Source organism: Ursus arctos, unplaced genomic scaffold (assembly GCF_023065955.2).
Source record: "Ursus arctos isolate Adak ecotype North America unplaced genomic scaffold, UrsArc2.0 scaffold_14, whole genome shotgun sequence".
Classification (NCBI taxonomy): Eukaryota; Metazoa; Chordata; class Mammalia; order Carnivora; family Ursidae; genus Ursus; species Ursus arctos.
Window position 1 is genome coordinate 57,278,465 of NW_026622808.1, and position 27,356 is coordinate 57,305,820.

Here is a 27,356-nt window from a genome sequence, read left to right on the forward strand (position 1 = left end):
TTGATTGGAAAAGAAAGTCCAGTCAAGCTGCTTAGATTGTCATTCCAGTGGGTGCCCTGGGCAGTGATTTCTGAACCATTCATTCCTTTGAAATTTTGTTCTCAGCTGGAGAAATGTCACAGTTGTCTTAGCTTTTGACTCTGACTTTTAGTGAGTGAGGCAAGGAATAAGAAATAAGAACACTTTCTAGGAGAAACAACAGTTGTATGCATATCAGGTGACTTACTGCTGAAGATTCCAAAACATTAAAAAATATTGATTAAGTTTCAACCTGTTGGGAAATTATTGCCATAACTTTCATTTTGCCCCTAGATTTGCTGAGGCTCAGAGCTGTATTTAACTTGCTGAATCTTGTATTATGGCCAGAAAGAGACCTCAGGAGCCCCATTCCCCAGGTTCTTATTAGCCTTGACAAGAGTGTTGTTAAAATTGCAGACTCCTCAGAGTCCCAAAGAGATGCAGTTTCTTGCAATTTCTATGCAAAGTCTAAAACAATCGCTATATATTTTGGCTTCTGAAATACATTCTGAGGTAATATATCAGGTTATACTATCTCTGTGAAGACAGTTTCTTTTGTTTATAGTTGCTAATCATTTTTCTTTTTCTCTTCCTTTTTGCTATATTTATTTTGACATTAATGTTGGCTTTGACCTTAAAGGAAAAAAAATATCAGACATTTTCCAGATTTAGGCTTTTATTATAAACCACTTCATATTTTAAATGGTATGTCTCAGGGGAGAAATGTATGAAGAAAATTGATGGAAGTTAGAAATTTTTAGTTAGTAATTATCACCTACCGTTAGAAACAAGTGCAAATCACATGATGTCAAAGTGAATCTATTACATATCATAATCAAAAATGAATCAAAGTAATTACCAGCCAAACAGGGACTGAATAGAACTTAAAACCAATTAAACTATTTATTTCGACTGTACCACTGAATAAACACGTTAGTGTTTTAATTTGCTCCTTTTTTCATTTACTTCAGCAATATGTTTGCTAATATGACTGAGATGCACAATTACTATTTAATTAACCTATTTTTGTCAGCACCTCACATGAGCTGTGTTAAGTAGATGTGCTAAAGTCTCAATAATAATGAGCCAGATAAAAATAACAAACATGAAATTTATGCCAGTCGTTTTACAACTTATGCCAAATTGCAACAATACTCAAGGAAATAAGGAAACAGGTTATCTTAGAGAAATTGGATTGAAAATACTTACAAAAGCATTCTGAACCAACAAAAAATTACTGAAAAGTAAAATTTTTAAAAAGTGTAAGTATACTGTTTCATCATCCTCCACTTTGTTTTATTATTATTAACTATTGATATTGAATCTCCTTGAGGCCTTCTATCTGATTTGGAATAACTGAGTTGTAATGGATATGAAAAGGTCTGGCAGGATGCATTTTACACGAGATCCTCTGTCTTTGGAGTGAGTTACTTTTCTGGTTATTGAGTAAGAGATCATAAAAGTGTCAATTTCCCCTTTATTCTCTAAGGCCAGTACCAAAACCCTAGGACAGTTTGGGTTATTTTGACCTTGTTGAAACACATTTTTCCACAAAAGTAAGGTAACTGATAATGTGAGGAGAAGCCCTTCCTTTCTTTACTTTCAAATAGTAGGAGCGGAAGAAAATTGGAATTCAGTTAAATACAAAAAGACTCTTTCCCCACAAAGTGTAGTACTCTGGCAGTTGGCTCATGAAGACAAACATCTACCTGGACTTTTGGCTTGTCATCCAGTTTTACTGTCAGGTAGACATAATTAGTATTATGAATTAGATATTAGAATTAGATAAAATTATTTTCTGCACAGCCTGTCTTTTTTCTTTCACACATTTATAATTTACTTACACTTCATAATAATGATGCTTTCTGTTCTCTAAAATAGCTGCTTATTAGCCAGTTTATCTTGGGACCCCAAAAGGTAGCAGAGGCCCCCACATTTGGGACAGGTTTTTTGTTTGTTTTTTGTTCAAGTGTACCTTTATTTTATTCCCATTATAATGGTTGCTGTTAGAAGTGTAAACTAATGGAGATCTACTTTCTAATTCTTAGAACAAATGAATGTTACACCCGTGAGAGCCCTCAAAGTTCTGGACCAAGCCCTATTATACAGATAAGAAAACTAAGGCTCAGAAAGGCAAAGTGTCATATTGTAGATCACCTGATTTTTATAAGGTGAGAATTACAACTCAGGTTTTCTGGCTCCCTAAATTCCCCTAGGCCCTTTATCACGCAGGCTCATTAGCTTCTAGCTGCTCTGTGTGTTTGGAACTTAAAATCACCACATGGGTGCCTTGATCACCTTTTAATGAGAGACACAAGAGATGAGTCTCCTTTCTCTCAATTGGAGTGTTTTACATCCCTAACTCAGATTTGCTTAACTGAGGTTAAATTTACATTAAAGAAAAGTCTTCAGGGGCTAGCAGGTAGCATATATGGGCAAAAGTGTAGTGGCACCATTTTGGTAAAGTGTTCTGTTTAAAAATGTTCACTTTCAGGGTGCCTGGGTGGCTCAGTCGGTTAAGGGTCTGCCTTCAGCTCAGGTCATGATCCCAGGGTCCTGGGATGGAGCCCCACATCAGGTCCCTGCTCAGCGGGGAGCCTGCTTCTCCCTTTCCTTCTGCTGCTCCCCTCCTTGTGCTCTCTTTCTCTCTCTCTGTCAAATAAATAAAATCTTTTAAAAAAATGTTCACATTCAAATACTAAAATCTCTACTTTGCCAAACCAAGCCTGTCCACAGGCTGCTACTCTGCAGCTCTTGACTGCATCACCATATGGACAAGTAATGAAGAGCATTCTTTCAGTTATGTAAGCACAATCAACATCGCAATTCCTTTTAGAATCCTTGGTGTCCCAAGTGCCATGCCAAACCCTCTGTTTGGAATGAGCTGGACTGCCAGTGCTCAAGAAGATGCATATCTTTGGGGACATAAAATGCCCCCATAGAGACCAGCTTTAGTCCAACTAGTATCCCGGAAATCTAGACCTGCAAAGAATATACAAATGCATGTCTCAAAAACTCCATAGGGGAAATGAGGCTGCAGCCTGTAACCTTCCTGGGAGCAGCAGAAAAAAAAAACACACACACACACACACACACAAAAAAAACCCTCACAGACAAATCAAATCGCAGGACAAATCCACCATATGTACCAAACAATCAGTGCAATTATGTTCTATAGTTGAGGAATTACATAAATTGCCCATAGGGAAGGAAACCTTGATCTCTACCCCTCCCTTGAAATCTATAAACAGCTGTGTGAGTCTCTATTTTTGAAAGGTTGAACACATTTGATCAGGGAACCAACTTGATTTCCTAATCAGGTTCAATGTGAGCAGAGCCAGTTAGAGATGTGTGTGATTCTCCCAGTGTGCGTCTTTGATTCATGCGCTAATTATGTCGATCCTTTGGGGAACACAGCCACGAAGCTGGGTCCTCCTTGATTAATGCTGGCTGAGAGCCATGCAGCACGCAGCGGAGAGCAGTTCAGCATCTCTAGTCCCAGCTGAGAATATGGTCCCATTATCTCCCAGCTGCCTAAGCAATCCATAAGGGCCTGTTCTGCGTGGATGATCAGTGTAGTGGAAGCAGGGACTTGCTGAGAGCTGAAATCTCTGTTTGATTTGCTGTAACATGTAAAGCGAAACTGGGACATTTTACTTTACAGTCTGTAAGTATCAGGTTTTTTTCCCCCTCTTTCTCCCTACAGCTCCATGTGAATGTGACTTTGCAAGCTGCATTTGATTTGCTATTCCATCGCTCTTTGTTGAATCAAGCTGGTGAGACAGTGTGTAATCTGTTTAGAGCTTGCTGTTTCTGTCAGATCTCTTTTATAATTTATTCATACAGGAAAATAAGAGACCTCTCAGAATGCTTTTATAGAAGTTAAAAATTATTGGTTTTATTTTTAATTTGGAAGCATGGGTGCGTTGTCTGTTGTGCTCAGGATGGTTAGAGCTTATGTTTATCTTCTGTATCTCTGGCCATTGCAAGAAAAATGTAAGTAAAAGTAATGTATATGTAAGAGATCATCTCACATGCACTTCTATATAAAAGAAGCATGTGTCATTATTTCCAGAATTTGTTTAAGGTAGTTTATTTTGCGGCTCTCTGCTGCCACTAAAAAAGGCAGAAACAGGAAAGTTTCTCTTGTTTTTCAGTTGCATGCTGTTTAGAAACTTTGCCAGGGGTTGGGGGTGGGAGTGATATATTAGGAATATTTACACACATAAATTGCGTATCTCCTTTTTCATGCTGAGGATCAGTGTTTCAAAATAAGAGTCTATGTTTTAGCTGTTTTGCTTTTGAAAGTGCCACTTTTTATGAAGTAATGTTAATTAAAAACCAAAAAAAAAAAAAAGAATTTCAAATCTGAGTTCATTTGTCTTTCATGTGTCTCCAAATGCAGTCTATCAAATTAATATTTGTTATCCATGCAAAGATGAATTGATCATGAAAATGATATTGGAAATTAATATCGTTGATAATGTTTGCATGGTGTCTCTCAAATGATCAATGGCTTAGTGAAATTAAAGATTGTTATCACTATGGAAAGGGATATGTGAATTTTTTTGTCTGGGTTTCCCTAACCTAAATATAGAACACACTTTTCTTCCTGGATTGAACATAGAACAATTGAGCTGTTGTAAGAATAGAATTTGAATATAAGAGGCTTGCACTGCTTGAACCAATGGCTAGAGCTGATGTGGACCAAAACGAAGTTGACATCATTCATACCTGGAAAGGGGAATCAAAGTGCCCTCAATGAGTTTGAGACCATGGAACCAGAGGATCCTGTAATTTCCAGAGTGGAAATACTATTTTCCTGAATAGACAGTAAGTCTCAGAGCAGAGAAAAACCACAGGCTGTGAAGTATGAAAGTGTCTCACTGGTGGGGACAGAGTATGTTCCCATTAGATTTGGTTGATAGGAACGATACAAGAGAGAAAAGACTCAAAATAGATGGTTGTCTACATGAGCACAGGCATTTTCAGGGCTTGAGGTTTGGAGGGAAAATGTAACAAGCCAATAAAGGACGCTTAACATCTGGCCAGATGGAGCAAAAGGGGAATGGCTGCGTTAACCTCTGGGTAGTGAACAGTCAGTCCCAAGGCTGTCCTTGCAAAGAAGTCTGTTTCCTGGGGGGGGGGGGGGGGGGGGGGGGTTAAGGTTGTGAATCACTGAAATCTAAAATGCAGGCAAGAGGTTTTGATGGTTACATTTCCCCTAAACAAAGGAATGGCATCATGCCTTCTTCTAAAATTGAGCTGACTTTTGTAAGTGATGGTTACTGAGGAAGCCTCAGCTATATTTAACAAAACAAAAACGAAAACAAAAATTGTTGGTCTTTTTCTAACTAGTGCAAGAATATGATCTTGCAAAGATGTTGCCTTGTTTAAAATTATAAGAAGAGAAGGTAGTCCTGATTTTTTTTTTTTGTGTGTGTGTGTGTGTGTGTGTGTGTGTGTAGTGGGAATTTTTGCCGTTTGTAGAGAAGTATTTTCCTGAAGTACTTAAGTATGATTTTTACTTTCCATTCAAACATTTAGAAATTTCATCTCCTATGATATTAAACATTTTTGTGGCTGGTCACCACAAAGCTTTAAGAGGTTTTGCAAGACTTATAGTGTGCTTCCGTTACTTTAGAAATGTTTTATTTTCTAAAAATTGGGACACTCTCTCCCGAGTTGTGTTTAATCTGTAGAAAAGGGGATTGCTCCACGCGTTAGTTTAGTGTCTGGTCACTTGACAGATGGGGAAGTCAGATGGGTGTTAAATATGCCTTGTAAGAGGTGCTTTTAAAGCCCTGGTGATTTAATTGGTCTTCAAAATAAATGTAAAATGCTATGAGATAATAAAGGAAAAGTCTTACATTTTATATGTAAAGATAGTATGTTTCTGTATGTGTTTGCATGCATAAAAATCTACCCAACAGCCTGGGGTAGATAGTTTCTGTGCTACTCTGACTGCAGTATCCCCTCAACATCGAGAAGGTGCTGAGGTTGAACCAAGTGGAAGAAATCCTGACAAGAGGCACATGAGTAGAAAGTAGAGCCCCTGGCAGTGTGTGCTTTGAGCCCCTGGCAAGTGTTTTTTCTGTCCCCAAAGGGGACACAGCTAAACACAAAGAGGACTTCACAGCATCCTCAGCAGCAGTTGTAAGCCGGTCCTCCTTGCTCACAAACTGCACTCCAGCCCTCTGTGACAGGTTGGGTTGGCAAAAATGTGAGGTGCAGATTGAAGCTCTATGAACTACCTCTAAAATAATTTCAAAGTAAATATGATGGAACAAAAAAATGAATTTAATAACCCTGAAAATTTGAGCAGATTTTAAATGTTAGCAAGCCTTGACAGTTACATACTTTCAAAGTATCCACTCAATGAATTATCCATAGTAATGGTGGAAGCTTGAGCTCTTTCAAATTGCTGTGCAAGCTCTAACAAGCTACTTTACCTCTCTGTGCCTCAGTATTCCCCTGTAAATTTAAGTCTGATTTCCAGGATACTTCCTGGGTTAGGAAAGTCTGTGATCTCATGACACTTCATTTTAACTTCTCACTAACTCCTGGAAATCCCTTCAGATTGCCCAGGGACTGAGTGAAATGTGATTTAATTGTCATCTGAAGCAAAGTGTTACTAAGATTCTTTATTTTCTTCCTTTCTCTTCCCTCTCTTTCTCTCTCCTTTCCCTATTCCCTTCCTTTCTTCCTTCTTTCCTTCTTCTCTTTATCCCTACTCCCTCCCTCTCTACCCTTGTCCCCAGTTACCTCTCCCCCTTTTTTATTGTGAGCTGTTCTAAAAATCAAGCAGAAACAAAGTTGGAAATGTCTGTTCTTTTGATCTGTTTGTTTGCCGCCTTCTCTTATGAGAGATCATCAAGGTATAAATAAGGTATCTAATGATGTTCTGCTCTGTTGTGTATAAATTCACTTAATTCTGGACATAGTTTGCAGAAGGGACCTGAAAGTCATGGATGTGTATATATGTGTGTATAGATTGTTCATATTAATTTTGAAAGTAAGAGAATAGTTTATCTTATATTCTAAACTCCAGCTGACTAAAGAGGATTTATCCAAGTATATTAAACTAACAATATTTACTTCAAAAATAAAACAAAAAAATTCACAACTGAGTGAATACTTCAATGTAACAGGATACTAAAGAGCTTCATTAAAAAAAAAAAATTAAGATGTACCAAAGGATTTTTGTTTTTCCCCAAGAAATGACAGTTTTATTTAATAGTATGGAAAAGAAACACCATAAGTGATTTCATTAAGAAATAGAGCTGACCCTTAAACAACCCAGGTGTTAGAGGCTCTGATCCTCTGTACAGTCAAAAATCTGTGTATAACTTTTGACACCCCAATAACTTAATTACTAATAACCTAATGTTGACCAGAAGCCTTACAGATAACATAAACAGTTGATTAACACATATTTCGTATATGTCCCTGCACAGTTGAAAATTACCTGTAAACTTTTGACTCCCTAAAAACTGAACTTTCAATAGCCTACTGCTGACCAGAAACCTTCTTGATAACATAACAGTTGATTAACACATTTTATGTTATATGTATTATATATTGTATTCTTTTTTTTTTAAGATTTTATGTATTTATTTGACAGAGAGAGAGCACAAGTAGGCGGAGTGGCAGGCAAGGGGAGAGGGAGAGGCAGGCTCCCCGCTGAGCAGAAAGCCAGACATGGGGCTCCATCCCAGGACCATGGGATCATGACCTGAGCTGAAGGCAGACTCTTAACCGACTGAGCCACCAGGCACCCCTATATACTGTATTCTTAAAATAAAGTTAGCTAGAAAAAAGAACATGTTTTTAAGAAAATCATAAGGAAGAGAGAATACATTTACAGGACTATATTCTATTTATAAAAAATATAAAAACACCTGTAAAGGGACCCATGCAGTTCAATTTTCTTCAGGGATCAACTGTATATACCTGACACCATAAACAAGTGACCAACTTTGTGGAATTTAAGTCAGATAAAAAAAAAAGTCATGGAAAATGTTCTTTATGGCACTCTTTCTGTGATCTCAGACTGTTCATTGCTAGTGAAGACTCTCAGTTAAAAACTACAAACTACAGATTTACTAAACTCACCACTAATGGTGTTTGGGATTCTTGATGTGCTCAAACCAAATTGCAGGTAAATTTCCTTTGTGTGTCTTTACTACAAGTACTAGAAGAAGCTAAATTAATTTCGGAATTGATATTTGTAGTACAAAGATGGCAGTGTTTTTTGCTTCTTTCACTATTAAATGAAATAAAAATACACATTGGCCGGATAGCCGGAATAATTACAGACTAATATCCTTCTTAACAGTGGACAATATTTATATATATTTTTAACAACTAGTGTAGTTAAAGATGGATGATAAGTGGGTGCGCATTTGATGATGGTAATAGCTTGGATTGGCTCCACTTCTTATTCCAGAACAGGGTAGTATTATAGCAGCTTTTAAACAGAAGTTGGAATATTAATTTTTCCCTCATTTTACCATTAGGAAATCTCTGTATATATGGCTTCCTATTCTTGAGTTTGAATGTTAATGTTATTACGTATTGAGCTTGTAGACTATATTTGATGTGATCCATGCAGAGTATAAAATTAATTTTCCAAATCTCATAATATTAGGTAGATAGCCTGGCTTTTCAGGCAGCAGGCCCTATTGTAAGTAGAATCAGTAACGTGAAATAATTCCTCTATTTTATAGTCGTGCATTCTTCTATGACCAAAATGATTTGTACTTATGGATATTTCTATGCAAAAAATATAATGATGACAGATAGGCTTGATAATTTGTGGCTTTCACACCCTTGATTATAAAGTTACAGGCAGCTCCAGGGGCACTGCTTTTGGTTTTAAACCAGTGCTTCTGATGACTTGAGATGTTCAATTCAATATCACTTAGTTAATAGCTCCAGTGGTTTATCAGACTGTTTTATTGTGTAGTTAAAAAGGTAGAGTTGTAAATTGGATTTAGACATGGCTCTGGGTTTTGTACATGGTTTCACATGTCTTCACCTATATTCCAAAGTCGGAATAAGAGTCCTTCCGCATATTAGCATGAAATCTCTCTGTTGTTTCAAGGAAGGAACAGGATGATTTAATACTGAGAGGAGCTATTCAGAAAGAACTGCAAAGGAATAAAGTATTTCTATGGTTAGATATAAAATGCAGGGCTACAGATTCCGAGGATATGACAGAATTTAGAGAAGCTGTCTGTGCCAGGCAGTTGGCAAAGGGGACTAAAGGAGACAGATTTAAGTCTCGCCAGAAGGAAACCCTATATCAAGGGATAGAAATGTGAGTGCCCTGGAAAAAAAAGATGTAAATAAGGAAGTTGAGGAATGAGTGTATTGTAGTTGAAAGAGATGTAGCTTTCCTACACAGGAAAATGGGGTAAGGGAATGAAACATATTGAGTTTAAGGACACCGGGACTAATTCCAAAATAGTTGGCTTAGGTATTGTGAAGTCACTGTGCAGATTTTTAAGAAATTTACTCCAATGAAGAGATACAGAGAAAAAAGAATGCTCTTGGCTTCTTTAATGTACTGCCCTAACAAGCTTTAAAAATATAATTATCTTGAATTGTATCTTTACAATTTAGTGAAAGAAGCAAAATGGTATCTTACGGTACCAGAGGTAGACTGTCTTATTTTAATGAAGATATTTGCAGTAGTGTATATGGATAGTGTGTTTAGTATGGTAGATGTTGGTACACAGGCGTATATGCAAATATTGTAGCTGTTCATATAGTTGGTAGTTAATTGCCTTGATCCTTCTCCCAATGTCTGTGTTTATGATCTCCTGCTCCGAAGACATATCCACACACCATTTATCTGTGTTATCCTACGTTTTCTCAGGACATGGGATAGATGCCTGAGTTCCAGGAGGTCAGTTTTATTAAATCCCTTTGACTGCCCAGGAGGTAAATTTAAAGTTCTTACTGTAGGGTGTAATACTCCACAATACTGAATGACTTGTTGAAATCATTTCACTTCACTTTTCTTCTACTGAGCATTGTGTTGAGATTAATATATTTACGTCTTCTAGACATTCAGATAAATACCTTTATTTACTAGACATGACCTCTAAATGAGTCATGTCACTAATTATACACAGTCATGTGCAAGAACTTTCCTTCCAAGCAGCTTAGAATTAAATGGATTTGTGCGTCTTTCAGATTGGTAGAGTTGCTCACACACAGGCATCATGCTTGACACCAGAGGGGGAAACAACCGCCATCTCCCAGAAGAGAGCAAATTATGTGTTCAAACATGGTCTCTGGCATCTTTATGATGTGTGTGCTAAGTGTGAATCTGGTAATTTAGGGTGTTTGACTCCTCCTCCCATCCAGCTGTCTGGCTGTTGCTCAGAGAGAACAGCAGCAGATTTAGACTGACACAGTCCTTCCCTGGAGTCCCCCTCTCCCTCTCCCTGCAGGAATCCACAAGGGTATTAGTTGATTGCTGTTGTTAACCTCTCTTGTAGTATTATATTTCCTGTTGAAAGTACCTTGTGTGGCCTGTGAGTACATTTAAGAAATATGAAACTTTAAAAATGACTTTACTTTTAAACCTTCTTACCTGAGTTATTAGGAGAAAAACAGTTTGTCAGGCTAACTGGTATGTGTGTATGTATATATATCTAAGCTAAAATCTTTGTGAATCTTTATGTTCATCAAGAGCCATGGTTGAATGATAACTTTGGTTTTAGTGGTATATTTTTTTTCCAAATCATTTTCATATCCTGTGACTGATATTCAAGATGTTTATGTAAAGTGATAGAGCAAAATATTTCTCACCTGAGAAACATTTTTGAGTATACGACAGTTTCAATCTCAAAGTAATCTAGAAGGTAGAGATAGGAACGTGTTTGAAAGTCTGGCGAAGGTTCTGATAATTCCACCTAAGTAACTGTTTTAATAAACTTTGGACTTCACATGGGAGTTTTTCCCAAAGTGTGAAGCAGATACCTCGGGTGGAATATGTTGTAAATATAGGTAATATCTAGTAGATATTTTTAATGAACATGTTAATGGAAAAATATGTAACTTGTTAATAAAATACATTATTTTACAGATACAGTTGCTTAGGACAAGGCTAAGATATTTAAATTTTTTTTTTTTTTTTTTGGGGTAAGCAGTTTTAGAACTCAGTCTTGAATATAGCAGACCTTGTCTTATGCAAGTGATAGGTTATTTCGTGTGTGTTCAACGATGGCCAGCCTAGCAAACAAGGAGACAGGGACTTGAAATCATGGGATTTCCAGTCTGGAAGTTATCTACAGATTGTCTCGTCTGACTCTCTTCTAATGGGTTTGGATGCTTACCCAAGATAAAATGGCTGTCTGGTAGTATGACTAGGAAGGGAGCCTAGTGTTTCCAGAGCCCCATATGGTGTTCTTTCCCTGACAGGAGACTCACTCTTGAGTTTCTCTTGAGATTTTATGCACATTTCATGATGTAGGAACTCTGAGAGCCAGAGAATCCAAAAGCAAAGACCTGTAGAAGCCAGACTGAAAACATGAATGAGTGAAGTAGACCAGGTGTCAGAAAATAAGGAATCCACAGGGTCATGTCAAAATAGCACATAAGTGTTCCACCCACATGCTGTCAATATATAGGATTGTGAGCCCAGCTTTTCCACATGTCAGAAATTTTAAATATTATTTATTTTTTAAATGTTTGAAGCCAAAACACATCTATCAGATCCATACCCATCCACTTTCCATCCTCTGTTACTAGGTATTGGAAAGACTACTCACTGATAGGGGAGAAAACATGAGCTTTTATAGCATGTGGTGGCATGCAGTCTACCTAAAAGATGGAAAGTGCATTAGCAATGCATTCTATGTACTTTTAGGGAGGAATTTAGGAGGAGGACAGAGCAAAGCATATCGGGATTCCTGTAAAGCTTGTTTTAAACTCTGCCAGGTCTCATGAATTGTCAGTTTGTAGGGGTTGAATTTAAGAACTTGTATTTTACTGATAAGAGGACGAAGTAGATCACACAGAATTGAATAAATAAATATATTTTGCTATACCTGAGTAATTTAGTTTAATACATTCCAATTGTAGTTACTGGTTTTACTAACACATAGTATTTTTATTTGATTTTTATTTGGCACTAGAGTTGCCAAATGGAATTTATACTGCTTTAAAAGTGATAGGTTCATTATTTCTTTCTTTCTTTTTTTTTTTTTTTCGTTTTTGTTTTTTTTGTTTTAACTTTCTATAGACTCTCACTGAGCATGTATCTAATCAGGCAAGTAGAAGAAATCAGACATTTTGATCACATTTGAGGGACAAAATGATGGTCTCCTTTCTGCTTGTTTTGACTTCAAGACACAGCCTATATGCTATCTAGTTTTACGCAAGATATTTCAGAAGTTATATCTGGTAAAGAAAGAAGGAGCATATGCTTTGATGTTTAGGCATAGACATTTTCCTGTCAGACCTGTGTAGCTGACAGAATTAGCAGGTTGGGTCCACCTTCAGGACTGCTGACCTACATCCATTCATTCATTTAAAAATTATTAATTAAATGTTAGCTAGTTACCTCACCCTCTTCTAGGGTGTAGGGATACAGCACTGAAGAAAATAACTAAAAAATTGTTGCCCTTATCAAACTAAATGCATTCTAATTGGGCATCTATCTGTGAAGAAGAGCGAAGGACATGTTCTGTAGGCCACCTGGGGACGTATGGCAGCTCTTCTCTCTCTCAGCCTCCACTGCTTCCTGTAGCTCCTGTGGCTCTTTGCTCCAGCTAAAGTCCTGTGTTCTTGAAGTTGATCCTATACAGGCCACATGAGGTGGACAAACAAAACAATTTTCCAGATGTTTTTGTGGACCCAGAATTTGGTTGGCCTAAAATAAGTGAGTAATTGGGGCAATCTTTTTGCTTGTTTGTTTATGACTAGGTTTTTGTGATTAAGCCACCAAGTGACCGAGGCAGCCCTCCCTCTCTCTTTGCTTCTAAGAGGAAAGCTGGACCTCTACCTAAGCAACAGGTCACTCACAGACGCTTTCCTTTCCGCCCGCTTTAAAAGATTGAGCTGAGCAAGGGAACTAATTTGAAACCTATTTATAACCCTGTTTATACCCTCAATGTGGGTATAGCCATCCCTCCCTAGGATGTGTTCTTAAGTAGAGTTGAATTAATATGTGGGGAAACATTTTGAGCTTTTTGGAACAAGGTGTTTTATAACTGCAAAGTGCTGTTAGTATTAAAGATAATAATTTGTAAGTAAATATTATAGCAACTAAGTGCAAAGGGGCTCTTAGTACACTCTTTCATTTCAATGTGTAAAAAGAAAATTGGTACTAGAATATATAGTGTCTGTCTGCCTTGTAATTTCTTTCCCAAAGGCTATTGACTTCTCTTTGCCGTCTAACTTCCCTTTGGGTAACACAGGAGCTTACCTAAGTTTTGAAGTAGCCAGTTAGAGGCATTTACTGAGTAGATGACAGTTTTGTCTTTTTTTCTGATTTCTGAGGGCTGAAAACTCTGCAGTGAATAGTTGTGGGGGTGTCTGATGTCATTTTTGTCAGAGGTATAAAAGTGGTAGTGCCTTTTGCCAGAGAGCTGGCTCTGAGCTTTCGTAAAGTGGTCTGGACCCCCTCCCAGGAAACTGTGAGTGGGATGGTTGTTAATATTCAGAGCCTTCAGGCTCAATGGCTTTCTAACTCTACTCCCTCATTTAAACACAGAGCAGTCAAGGGTTTATTTCACTGTTAATAGACAGGCATATCATCTGTTGACATAACTGGGTTTGGTAAGCGTCTGATTTCCCTAAGCAGCTAGTATATATACTGGCCAGTTCAAAGTGTATTCCTTTACCCACCATCACAGTACAAGCTCTTTGCCTTTTATAGTTTAGAAATAGTTTTTAAATTTTTAATTTTATTTTTTTTAAATTTTTACATGTTTAATTTGTTTCTGGTTTTTTAAAAAGTTCCAGTATAGTTAACATACAGTGTTAAATTAATTTCAGCTGTACAATATAGTGATTCAATAATTCTATACATTAGTCAGTGCTCATTATGATAAGTATGCTCTTAATCCCCTTCACCTATTTCACCCCACCCCCACCCCTCTAGGAATCATGTTTGTAGAAACACTGCGTTCTTACTCAGAGTTACAGCATACCTCAGCATTAAATTGATACACTATTTTAATGTTAAAGATCTATACTCAGTATTAACAAGGTTGTTGCATTTTCCACAGAGACTCTAACAGATGATGTAGTCTTAAATATCAATTGATTTAGAATATCTCTTAACCTGACATCAATATTAAAGCTTTAGCAAAGCTCTCACATGAGAGATCTGATGTGTTGAACTTTTAATTAATTTAGCAATACAGTATGTATTGTGTTATATTACATTATTTTCTCATGTTAATATTACTTAATAGCCATTAGTAATAAGAAATATGTTATTTCAGTGGTCCAAGAGTCCAAATAGTAGATAATGTCACTGGTGGGAAAATGGTCAACAGTACTTCTCAAACATTAATGTATGAAAATACAGATTCTGATTTAGTGGGACTACAATGAGGCTTGAGATTCTGAATTTATAATTAACTCTAAGATGATGTTCAGGTTGGGGGTGTGTATCACACCACACGGGAGAAATATGAGTAAAGACCAGTTTGAATCCCCTTTTGAGCACACATTGAATTTTATAAAACAAGGAATTCTTTCTTGGGCATCTTTTTTTCAACTTTTTCTCGCTGTATTATTATTTGAATTCTGAAAAATATACTAGATCAACTGTTCTATCAGGCTGTCAAGTTAGAAGTTGGTGTCTCATTTTATATTTTACTGCTTTATGCCCTCAATCTTTTGCCTTCTATGCTAAATTGATCTGGTAGATCTTTGCCTGACACCCAAGTCTTATGGTTAGTTATTTAAAGGCATGTAAATTAAAAAAAAATTTTAATGCTGTAACTAGGAGAGATGCTTTCTCCAGAATCATAGGAATTGAGATGTGTACTAGAGATAGGACAGATAAGCTCGTATGAAATATTCTGAAGTTTTATGAATAATATTATTGTTTGTTTCTCTTTTATTCTTCAGTTTATGAAAGTGAAATGTGGGCTTTTCTAATATATGCATGCTCTAGTTTCCTATACAGTGTTTATTTCCCCTTGGTAACATTGCATATTATGTTGCTGCTAGTCATGACAACTGTTGGGGACGTGAGAGTCCTTTCTTTTTTAAACTTTTCTCCATTTGTGACATGATGACAGCTGTCATGGGAATGGGGGAAGATAGAGCAATTTTTCAGAGTCCGTCAAATGAAAGTACATTTATTGCTGTAACTTAATGAAAGTTGCTTCACTGTGACATGTGTCAGAGTCTTTGTGATGCAAGTGTGGAAGGATCTTTTCTGAAAGATTTATGCCTCAAGTCGGGATTTGAGCTGAAAGGACACGACCTTGGCTTTGAACTTACAGAAGGCTACCCCTGTAATAAAATCCAGAGTCAGTATGAAAAGTCAGGAAGGTAAAGAATAAACAACAGCACAGGACTTCTTTCCAAGAGGTCCATTTATCACGAGCAGTGTGTGTCTCCTTTGCTTTATTTTACCCAGAATCCTCAGAAAATAGGTGGATATTTATATTGTCATCCGGGTACTTAGAAACCGAGATGAATGCCTGCCTTCTTTTAATTTTCATCAAAACAATCCTTGTTTTTTAACTATATACATGTATTTCCTCATTTTGAAAGGAGATTTCTAGCACAAAACCCACTGTGAATGTGTGGCATTGTGTTGAAGAGATTGTGAAAATTAAGAAAAGAAAAATTCTCAAGTAAACATTTATTAAAGGGCTTTAGTGAGTTTTCATTCATAGTCAATATAATTAACACATTTAAGAAGTAGTTAATTGTTGTCAGTATATTCAGAGCTGTGCAGCCATTACCACAATTTTAGAATACATTTATCATCTCCAAAAGAAACTGGTACCTATTAGCAGTCCCTTCTACTTTCTCCTAAACCCGCACTTAACCCTAGAAAAGCACTCATCTATTTTTTTGTCTCTCTGGGTTTACTTCTCCTGGATATTTCATATAAATGGGATTATTTTATATATAATATCATATGTGAACTGATTTCTTAGCATCATGTTTTCAAGGTTTATCCATGTTGTAGTATATATCAGTACTTCATTATTTTTTATTGCCAAATAATATTCCATTATATGGGTATACCACATTTATCTATCCATTCCTCTGATAATTGGCATTTGAGTTGTTTTAACTTCTTTTGGCTGTTATAAATAATGCCCATATGAGCATTCATGTACAGTTTTTTTGTGGACATATATCAAAGAGCGGCATTAATGAAAGATTTTTCACCAATATATGTTTACATTTCACCAACACTGAGAAAATAGTGGATTTTTTTAAAAAGTTAATCTATAAAATGGTATAAAAGAAAATGCTTCTCAGTGAATAATTCTGATCTAAACAATCATTTAAAAAAAATTTTTAGTCTCTGGAAAATAAATATTTCCTAAAAGTTTAGTCCATTCCTTCCACACTCAGTAGTGGCCTGCCATACAAGGACTGAAGATTTGAATACAAGACAGGAAGTTAAATTGCCTGTAAAAAATAAAAACAAGGAATGTATCCCTTCTCCTTATGAGGAGCAAGATACATGAAACTTGAAAAAAGAAATTTATGAAGGGACACCTGTCTGGCTTACTTGGTAGAGCATGCAACTCTTGATCTCAGGGTTGTAAGTTCAAACCCCATGTTAGGTGTAGATAAATTAATTTAAAAATAAAATAAAATCTTAAAAAAAAAAAGAAAAAGAATGTCTCCAAAATACTTCAGTAAGCACTCAGGGAAAACAAAAAACAAAACCAAAAAAAACCAAAAAAAAATCTAATTGACTCTCAGATCAACCTTTGGAGGCTTAAAATATTTGCATCATAGGATAGGCAGCTGTGGGTGAGCATTGTCAACCATTCTGTAAAATCTGAAGATGTAAAACTGTACCAAGTTGTATTTTCTCATCCCTGAAAGTGCCAGTTGAAGTCAGAAAACATAGGACATGCCCATATTGGAATTAGATCTTTACTGTGTACCACTGAATATAAGAACCCAGATCAGAACGCCTATTAGAGAGGAGGCTGAATCAATGCACTGGGGATAGTGATGTTATTCATGCAGCATGCACCTTGGAAAGCTGTTTGGATTGCATTTGATTACCACTCCTGTGTATTTGCTGTTTTGCAAGTATTCAATGGGGACTGCTTTTTCTTTTTCCAATTGAAAATAGGTGAGAGGAAGGATATAAACATGTTAGTGCTCTGAAAAGAAAATAATAAAGATAAGATACTTCCACAAAAATTATCATCCTTGACCTGAATGTTGAAAGATAGTGGGAAGAAATCATATGAAAAAAATGAATGAAAAAATCATTATATGACATAATATGTCATGGATGTACGTTTTATTCAGTATGTTCCAAAATCAAACAAGCAAGTATTTTACTTAAAATACAAATTATTGTCATGTCTTTATTAATACTTTAAGTTTTTATTTTTATTTTTTTGGTAATTTCTATACCCCACATAGGGCACAAACTCACAACCCCAAGATCAGGAGTTTCATGCTCTTTTTTGACTGAGCCATCTAGGCACCCCTGCCATATCATTAGTGTAAATTATATGTTATTTTAAAGTTGCTGAACACCAAGTAGAGAGATACATTACTTTACATTTTACAGAATCTGGTCACTAATATTTTGTTGTTTTTTTGCTTTTCATTTTTGGAGACACAAAGGTCTTCCATTTAATAAATATTTTTACTAAGAAACGTGATCTGTAACACAATTGGTATTGGCTGTCAGTTTTCTGAAATGATTGAAAATGTATATTCAGAGCTGAATATGGCAGATAAACTAATGAAGGAAATGTTTGAGCAATATCATTTGGTCCTATTTTTTTGTAGTGATGAATTATATATACAGAATGTCAGGTAGAATTAGAAATTAAAAATATTGTATATTTTAGTGAGCTTTTTACTTATACTCTCATCCACATGTTTGACAAATTTTACCCATTTCTGGAACTATGGGTGTTTTTCTCCAATTACCCACCTCCCATCCCCATCTCCTCTCTCCACGCTCCTTTCTGTCAACCTTCTCAGTCTCAAAATTTATTCTCAGAGACCCTGAGAATACTCTGTGCCGGTAGTTCTTACAATTTCTAGTGTTAGAAGAATTAAAAGAAACTGGTATTTCTGCAGAATGTCAGATAGTTTCTCCTAGGTCTTATGGCAAGTACAAAGGACAAATCCTTTAAATGGCTAAAATTTTTGTACTTGGAAAAGAATATCAAAGTAGGAGTCATTCCTAGCAACTGTATTTTTAAAAATCACAGTTCTCAAAGTAGAAATTGACAAATAAGGGAAATAGAATTTTATAAAGTCAACTAATTTTAAAACTTACCATGTCATAAATAGGTAACTAGGAGAAAAGGAATCTAAGCATAGAAATGTATCATTTTCTAATGAACTGATTTACAAAAACATAGAGATTAATTATTCATCACAAAACAAAACTTGTTCACCTTCTTAAAAGAGTAACTATAACAATTTGCATACTCTTTCTCTATTATATTCATCAGCTGCTTCTATTTTGATAGAAAAATATATGTATCTTCCTGAAGTTTGTTTCCTTTAATATCCTCATAAATATGGGTATGTGCATAGTGGGTGGGAGAGGACTGTGTGAAAGGAGGTCATATTGTTCTGAAATAAAGGTGGCACTCATAGTCGTACAAGCGTTCTGAAGGAAGTAACAGGGCAGAATACTACAGATCAGAACAGCCCTTGACGGGGCGCCTGGGTCGCACAGCGGTTAAGCGTCTGCCTTTGGCTCAGGGCGTGTTCCTGGCGTTATGGGATCGAGCCCCACATCAGGCTCTTCTGCTATGAGCCTGCTTCTTCCTCTCCCACTCCCCTTGTGTTCCCTCTCTCGCTGGCTGTCTCTCTCTCTGTCGAATAAATAAATAAAATCTTTAAAAAAAAAAAAAAGAAGAACAGCCCTTGACATTGGTTTGTATAATCATTGTACAAAACAGATTTTGAGACCTGTTTCCACTGTCGACTTTCTTTGTTGACCTTGGCCATGTGACAATAACTGTTCTAGACTTTGGTTTCTTCCTCAGAAAATGAAGAAGTTAGGACTGCTTGGTCTTAAGATTTGTTCCAGTTTTGGCATTCTTTTAGAGTGAGTCTGCTTCTAGCTGCATTGTGGGTATGCTAGGGATTTGTGCTTTCTTGAAGGAACTGTTGAACCGAGAGAGACCTTAGTCATGCATTGTTGATGTGAACTCTGGTTTCCTTTTTGGTCATTACAAGTCCCTTGGCAGTGTTGTGCAGCTGAGGGCCATGACCTAAGAGCCTTGGCCTAATTTAAAGTTTTTATCTAAAGGTCCTTTAATTGGTTTCACTGTCCTCCTTTTTGTTCCCTGTCCTGTCACCTTAGAAATGTCTGTTAAAAGCTGTCATTTTACTCTTTAAGACTGGTAGTAAATGAGAAAACAAATGTTTATCGTTGTAGAAGCATATTTGGAATTTGTTGGGGGGTAGGATTAGGTCACTGTGTGGACATGTGTATATAGATTTAGATATCTTAAATGAAAAACAGTGTTGGGGAGTTGGAGATCTTCATACCTCAGCTTATTCTGTCTTAGTAAGCAATGAAAACTCTCCAAGCCTTGCCTCATTTGTTAAGTATCTATATGATAATCAGTGTTGGATCTTTCTTATGTCCTTTCTGGAGTAGCTATCAAATTTGTAGATTTTTTTTTTTTTTTTTTGGTGTTCCTTCCTAAGAGCTAGTTGCCCAAAGATGCCTTTCCATCTTGAACTTTAAAAATGAGAGAAACTTAATATTAATATTCCTGGTGGCATTATCTTTCTTCACAGTTACATACATTGTCCTCCCCTTTTAATTCTGACCTCGGTTCTTTCTAAAGCTCTTGGTCTCTGATGAAGAAATCCTGCTTTTTTTTCTTTTTCCAAAAATGTCTTTTTCACACTTTTAGACTCCAGTTTTGAATTTTATTTGATCGTAGGTTTTTTTCATTGCTCTTTCTCAAATAATCAGTAGACTTTCTTGTTTCCATTCTTCTTTCTCAGCATTTCTAGGAAGGAGTTCAGACTTTCTTATAAAGGCGTGGACATGCCCTTGTCTCTTCAGATCGTTGTTTATTTCTTGGTCACAGTATTTAGTGATTCAGTCACATCTAAGATCGTCCATTGATTAAATTGACTCCTTCCAGTACAAAATGTCATCTGTTCTTATTTACTCCTAAATTTTGTAAAGAGGATACCTGTGTCTTTTATGTTGGATATCAAAAGGGAACTATGATTGATTTACATTTTGAAGTCTTTTCTTCTGTAATTTTGGAATTAGATTTTATTGTGTATCATTGAATATGCAGGATGTTGGCATTAGTCCTACCCACAAAAACAGAGCTGTCATTCATATAATGCTACAGTGATTGCCACTTGCTCCAACGACTTGTAAAAGGGACCTAATATAAACAGAGATGAAATCATTAAAACAAATGAACAAACACCAAATAGCACTGATATTAATATAACCATGCTATGAAAACATAATTCAACCTGAGTGAAACCAAAATTGATGTCTGAGATTGTAGTACCTTATTGACCTATATCAAACATATTTTCCCAAAATACTTTTATGAAGAAAATAAATAGTATGGTGCATAATTGTAAGATCTCGGTGGTGGCATGTAACTGTGTTACTTGCGCAAATATTGTCATCTGTTTGGTACAATTTAAATCTAGGTTTTTTTTCAATATTAACAGTAGAAAAACCTCTTAAGTCTGTAGTTATCCTATAATACGATCATTTGTTTCCACCCTGAGTATCATAAGCTACTTATTGACTTTTGTATTTACAAAGAGTAGAAAACAGAAATATATTCTGTAACTATAATGCATATATTGCCTATTCTATATAATCAAAAAGTGTAATAAAATAACGTGACCTGTCTATCAACTAGGACAAGGTACGTTTGCTATGTTTTCTGGTTTTCACAAATCTGAACTGCTCTAAAATTCTTTGATGTGCTATTTCAATTTTCATTACCAAATAAATATGTATATAGATCTTATTAAAATTAAGATGTATTTGAGTATCTTAAAAAAGCACACACATACAAACAAAAGCTTCCCAAGATATGCTGGGTACGCTGTGATAAAACATAACAGGCATATACAAAATCAAGAAAGAAAACAAAACAAACCAGAAGCTACATGCATAGACCCCCATGCAGGGGGCTGCCGACACTTCCCTTGAGGTCACCTTTTTCTCAGACAGTCACCTCTCAGGGGTCATAAAAAGTTTTAAAGGACTCGCCTTCTTGCACAGGTAGACTGATCATTGTCTAAGCTAAATTGGTCATATCCTGTTAAGCTGGATCACTTATCTTGACCCTCGTTTGAGTGACTTGGTCATGGTGACCAGTACATGAAGATCTGATGTTGATCACCATGATGGCATCTTTGGCAACATGCAATACCAGAATATTTTAATATCCTAGTCCTTTAACAGCTGCTGATCTGGTTCCAATTAGAGGGCATCTTTGTGGGCCTTAATGCAGTAGAATACTTTACTTGCAGTTGATATATTTTCATCAGTGAACAGTGAAAAGTGGAGATGCTGTGCCTTAGAGTTCCTTCAAGGGCTTATCTGGTCTGTATCATCATGTTTCTTCCCTACCAGTGAAATCATTACCTTCTTCTGTCCCCAGTGTAGATTCTCAGAAAGCTTGTACTAAATTCACTCATTTGAGAATATCAGGGGCTTCTCTTCCCAAATTTTTTGTTGCCACATCATCGTTTTCATCACGAGATGCATTGGCATAGGATTCATGCAAAATATGTAAATGAAATCCAGTGTCGTCACTGCTTGCCACATGCAATACATTGTCAATGTACAGTTGAACCCTTGGACAACATGGGTTTGAACTGTGTGGGTCCTTCCATACAAGGATTTTCTTTAGATAAATGTGGTATACTCCTGTAAATGTATTTTCTTTATGATTTTCTTAACATTTTATTTTCTCTAGCTTACTTTAGTCTAAGAATATAGTATATAACACATATAATACTCAAAATATGCGTTGATATACAGTTTGTGTTATCAGTAAGTCTTCCAGTCAACAGTAAGCTCATTAGTAATTAAGTTTGAGGGAGTCAAAAATTATATTTGGATTTTCGACAGCGTGAGTGTAGTGTTTCTGACCCCCGTGTTGTTCAAGGGTCAACTGTACTTCATAATCTCACTGATGTATCCTGTTTCCTTCTTAAAGCCACACTGGTTGGAACTTGGCTTTAGATTTTCTCCTAAGTTAGTTCTTATGTGTTAACATTATCCTATAGGTGCTATTTGCATTTTCCTTTGGTTGGAAACTATTATTTAGACAGAGGTTTTTGCCTTGAGGAAATATTTTTAAAAGTGTATATTGTGTGATCCAAGAAGTGTGATTTAGTCAAGGAGTTACCCCAAGTTTTACCTTCCAAAGTAATTTCAGAATAATCCTCTTTAAAATTTAGGAATAAAGAGAAATAAACCCTCCTGATTTTCTCAGTTGTTTTTAAAACCGGTGTTAAAAATTCACTGTTTAAAGAGTTGTTTTTTAAGTTATGTTAATAGAGCAATTAAAAAAAAAGTGGCCTCTTCATAGATGACTCCTATGGAAGTGGCTTATTTTTACTTAACAAAAGTGATCAGAAACATGTAAAAACGGCTACTGAGTTTAGAAAAATGAGTCTTCTAAGGAATCACAAACACAGTTGAAGACATCAAACTGAACCCCTATCATCTGTTAGTATTGTCACTTGCCAGTTAAAAACAGTAGTAGGTGTTGAGATTCTACTTCTTCCTATGTTGACCAATAAAGAAGACAAGTTGTTGCCTTCAAGGTGTTCCTCTTCACCTTGGGCCTTCCTAGAGCAGAGAAAGAAAGCAAGAGGAGGAGCTCAGGTGGGTAAGGTGGATCAGGGAGAGACATGTTTTCTCACTTTTGCTCAGGGATAGAACAGGAATCCAGAAGTAGCAGTCTAGTCCAAGGGAAGGGTGGGGGAACAATAGGGGTACATTCTTCATCTCTGTTGTACCTCCATTCTCGCACCTGGGAGGCAGTAAATCCTTAGGAATCCAAGCTGATACTCCTTGTTTGTTTTCAAGGAGTATCTATACTCCTAAATAGTGTACTATTTACTAAATACCTAAATAGTATACTATACTATACTATATATACTACCTAAATAGTGTACCCTTTCACATTTGTACCCAGTCCCAAATGTGGGGGTAGTATAATTATTCACTGTTGGATGTCCATTTATTCTTTCAGCCATTAGCTCTCTTATTCAAATGAAAATAAAATATTGACTCATTCCTGACTCTGCTGGTGAATTTTCTGACCTTTTCTGATCTCTTTTGTATTGTATCTACAAGTAAAGATTCAATCTGAGTGGTATTATCTCCCCTTTATTAATGGTCACGAATGCTGTAGGGATGTTAATACATGCACTTTTACACATTCATACTCAAGTAAAAATCTGTCTTGATATTCATAATGAGAATTCATGTGATGGCCCTGACTACCACCAGAAGTAACCTGTGACAGTGTTTGCTCTAACACTTGATCTTGTAAGAGACAAGCTCAGCTTTATGCAAAGTGAAGAATTAAAATTTAGCCAGCATGAGAATGGTAAGAAATGGAAGATTTTGTGTTGTTCTGTTTCTAAATGAGCCATAACCATGTGTTGAGAGAGACTGACTTGTTAACTCACATGGACTTCTTTACATCTTTGATTTCAATAACCTGTATTCTTGTGACCACTTTAGTTACACATACTTAAAAATGTCCTGCCTATTAAGAGATCATAATTTAGAGTGAAAAGAAGTTAAAGAGGCTGGTATTTCTCCATTTTTTGTCCGTTAGTTTCTCCTAGGTCTTATGAGAAATTAAAGGGACTAGTTCTTTCATTTGGCTAAGGTGTTCATACTAGAGAAAAAAAAATCTCAAAGTAGTAGTCCTTTTTCACATCTGTATTTTTAAAAATCACAGTGATGTTGGAAACAAACGCAAAAGAAAAAACTAAGTTTTCTTATTACCTATATTCCACTGACAAGTCCTTGAAACAGGCAGAGTAACATTCCTCTAGAAGCTCAGCTGCCTGGATGTTGACACTTTGCTGAGGGCAAAAGGTAATCTTAGCCCAACCCCCAGGATCCTCTAAGAATAAAAATTCTTTGGAAACTTGCTTTATCTCTCCCCACCAAGGTACATGTTGTCAATTATCCCCTAAGCGTATGACCCACTGATATACATCTGAAGGGCCTCATGACTAAGGTTTTAGTAGACAGCAATAAATGACCTTTTCCCAACAGTACCTAGCCCCCTCAAGATCCGGTAAACCTTGCTTCCAAAATTCCTTAGAGAATTCTGCTATCTATAACCACCTATCAAATTATATAATGGGCCACTCCTCATGATCCCAGTGCAGCTTTTTCTGCCCACTGGTCCTGTCCCCATGCTTTAATAAAACCACCTTCTTACACCAAAGACTTCTCAAGAATTCTTTCTTGACCTTTGGCTTCGAATCCTAACGTCTTTTCTACATCAACAGTTGTCAGAGTAAAAGTTGATTAATGGAGAAAATACAGTTTCATAAAATCAATTAATTTTAAAACTTCTCACGTTATGTACATAGGTAACTGGGAGAAAAAGAATCCAAGCATAAATGTATTCCATTTACAAATTACCTGACTTATGAAAACACAAGTGGGGATCAAAGTAATTATTCATCACAACACAAAACTTGTTCACTTTCTTAAAAGAGTAACTATAACAGTCTGCATACTCTTTATTACATTCATCAGCTGCTTCTATTTTGATAGAAAAATATATGTATCTTCCTGAAGTTTGTTTTCTTTAATATCCCCATAAGTATGGATATGTGCACAGTGGGTAGGAGAGGACTGTGGGAAAGGAGGTCATATTGTTCTGAAATAAAGGGGGCACTCATAGTCGTACAGGTGTTCCGAAGGTAACAGGGCAGAATACTACAGATCAGAACAGCCCTTGACATTGGTTTGTATAATCATTGTACAAAACTCTAGGTTTTGAGACCTGTTTCCACTGTTGACTTTCTTTGTTGACCTTGGCCATGTGACATTAACTGTTCTGGACCTTGGTTTCTTCCTCAGAAAATGGAGAAGTTAGGACTGCTTCATCTTAAGATTTTTTCCAGTTTTGGCATCTTTGTGAGTCTGCTTCTAGCTGCAGTGTGGGTGTGCTAGGAATTGATGCTTTCTCTAGGAAACTGTTGAACAGAGAGACCTTAGCCATGCATTGTTGATGTGAACTCTTGTTTCCTTTTTGGTCATTACAAGTCCCTTGACAGTGTTGTGCAGCTGAGGGCCATGACCTAAGAGCCTTGGCTCTTAGTTAAACTCTTTATCTAAATGTCCTCTAAAATTTTAATTGGTTACACTGTCCTCCTTTTTGTTCCCTGTTCTGTCATCTTAGAAATGTCTGTTAAAAGCTGCCATTTTACTCTTTAGGACTGGACTAAATGAGGAAAAAACAAAACAAAACTGTCATTTCTTTTATTGTCATCTCCTTGTAGAAACATATTTGAAATTTAATGGGGTAGGATTAGGTCGTTGTGTGGACATGTGTATATAGATTTAGATATCTTAAGTGAAAAACAGTGTTGGGGAGATGGAGATCTTTATACCTCAGCTTATTCTGTCCTAGTAAGCAATGAAAGCTCTCCAAGCCTTGCCTCATTTGTTAAGTATCTATATGATAACCAGTGTTGGACCTTTCTTATGTCCTTCCTGATTCTCTTCTTGTAAATTGTTTGAAATAGGAGTAGCTATCAAATTTGTAGATTTTTTTTTTTTTAGTGTACCTTCCTAAGCTCTAGTTGCCCAAAGATGCCTTTCCATCTTAAACTTCAAAAACAAGAGCAACTTTATTAGTATTCCTGATGGTATATCTCTCCTCACAGTTGAATATGTAGTCCTCCCCTTTTAATTCTAACCTAAGTTCTTTCTGAAGGTCCTCCTTTTTCATTCAATAATTTCTACTTTTCCCATTTCCCATTATATGTCTCTTCCTGGTAGCTCCCCTCACTTCTAAATTTCAGTTTTGAATTCTCTGTTATTTGATCATAGGCTTTTTTTTTTTTTTGCTCTTTTTCAAATAATCAGTAGATTTTCATATTTTCATTCCCTTTTATCACCCACTGATAGGTATTCAGACTTTTGTTGGGGAGGAAGAATTTCCTTTACCCTTTAAATTCCTTCTAACTAGACTAAGAATCAAATTGATATGAGACAGAGTAATGGGAGAAAATCAAATTTAATAGGGTGCCTATGAGGAATCTACAACGATATGGAAATTCCAATGACAGGAAACATGAACCTTATTAGAGCTAAGGAGAAGGGTAGGTTCTGAGGATACCAAAGGGAGAAAGACCATTAGCAGAAGGTGAGAGGAGATGTTTGGAAAACAAAAGGTTTGTTCTATTATATAGATACATTTTTTAGTTAAGGAGGAATCTCTGTTAATAGTTCTCTTCCTGGTACTAGCAGGCAGTTGAGGAGGGGGGAGGTAATGAGGTTTCCTGAATCTGCTAAGTTTTTATTGCTTTTAACTGGAAATGATGTTTATGCCAAAGTGGCCCATACTGGGGCCCCTACATAAGAAAGGGCTAACCTGGAATTATTTGACAGCCTGGTAACATGAAGAAGTCCTGCAGTTTACTGAGGCTGTGTTTTTAAGTACTTCTTTGCTGAGCAAGCCCACAGTTTGTGCCGTCAATGCCAAAGAAGAACAAGGAGTAGATTTTCTGTGTCACAAGGATAAGTAGTAGACAATAGCGCTGGGTGCCAGCATCCTGCACTTGAAACCTTATTGTTTTTAGCAAACTGTCCAGAATATTCTCAGATAGACAGGGATTTTAGAGTGAAGCAGCTCAGACCTACCTCTAGTACCATATGACTCAAAGGTGACATTTATATATCAGGAAACCTTTTAAAAACTATCTAGATCTATGGGTAAATTTCAGCTCTACAAAATTCAACTGGATAGAACCTTTACTCAAATGCATTTCTTCATCCCTGTTTTTAAACCTAATCCTATTGCTTTTAGGCTGACTCAGATTCACGGAGCTAAAATCATTATTGTACTTCCCCAATGACTGTTAGTGATATTTGATTTCATAAGCTGAGACCAATT

General features: G+C 36.3%; 1 protein-coding gene across 8 annotated transcripts in view; it reads left to right on the forward strand.

Moving 5' to 3' along the window:
• The window catches only part of LOC113256632 (contactin-4), an 877,814-nt gene that overhangs the window by 373,650 nt on the left and 476,808 nt on the right, over positions 1–27,356 (forward strand). For 2 of the 8 annotated variants that reach the window (XM_044385022.3, XM_057311890.1), the window contains exon 1: positions 3,142–3,685. The exons of 5 other annotated variants lie outside the window; for them this stretch is intronic. The gene's annotated coding sequence lies outside the window, so the exon portion shown is untranslated. Of the gene's footprint in view, positions 1–3,141; positions 3,686–27,356 lie in introns of those variants that run through there. One more of the 8 variants, XM_044385020.3, reaches the window with a different exon arrangement.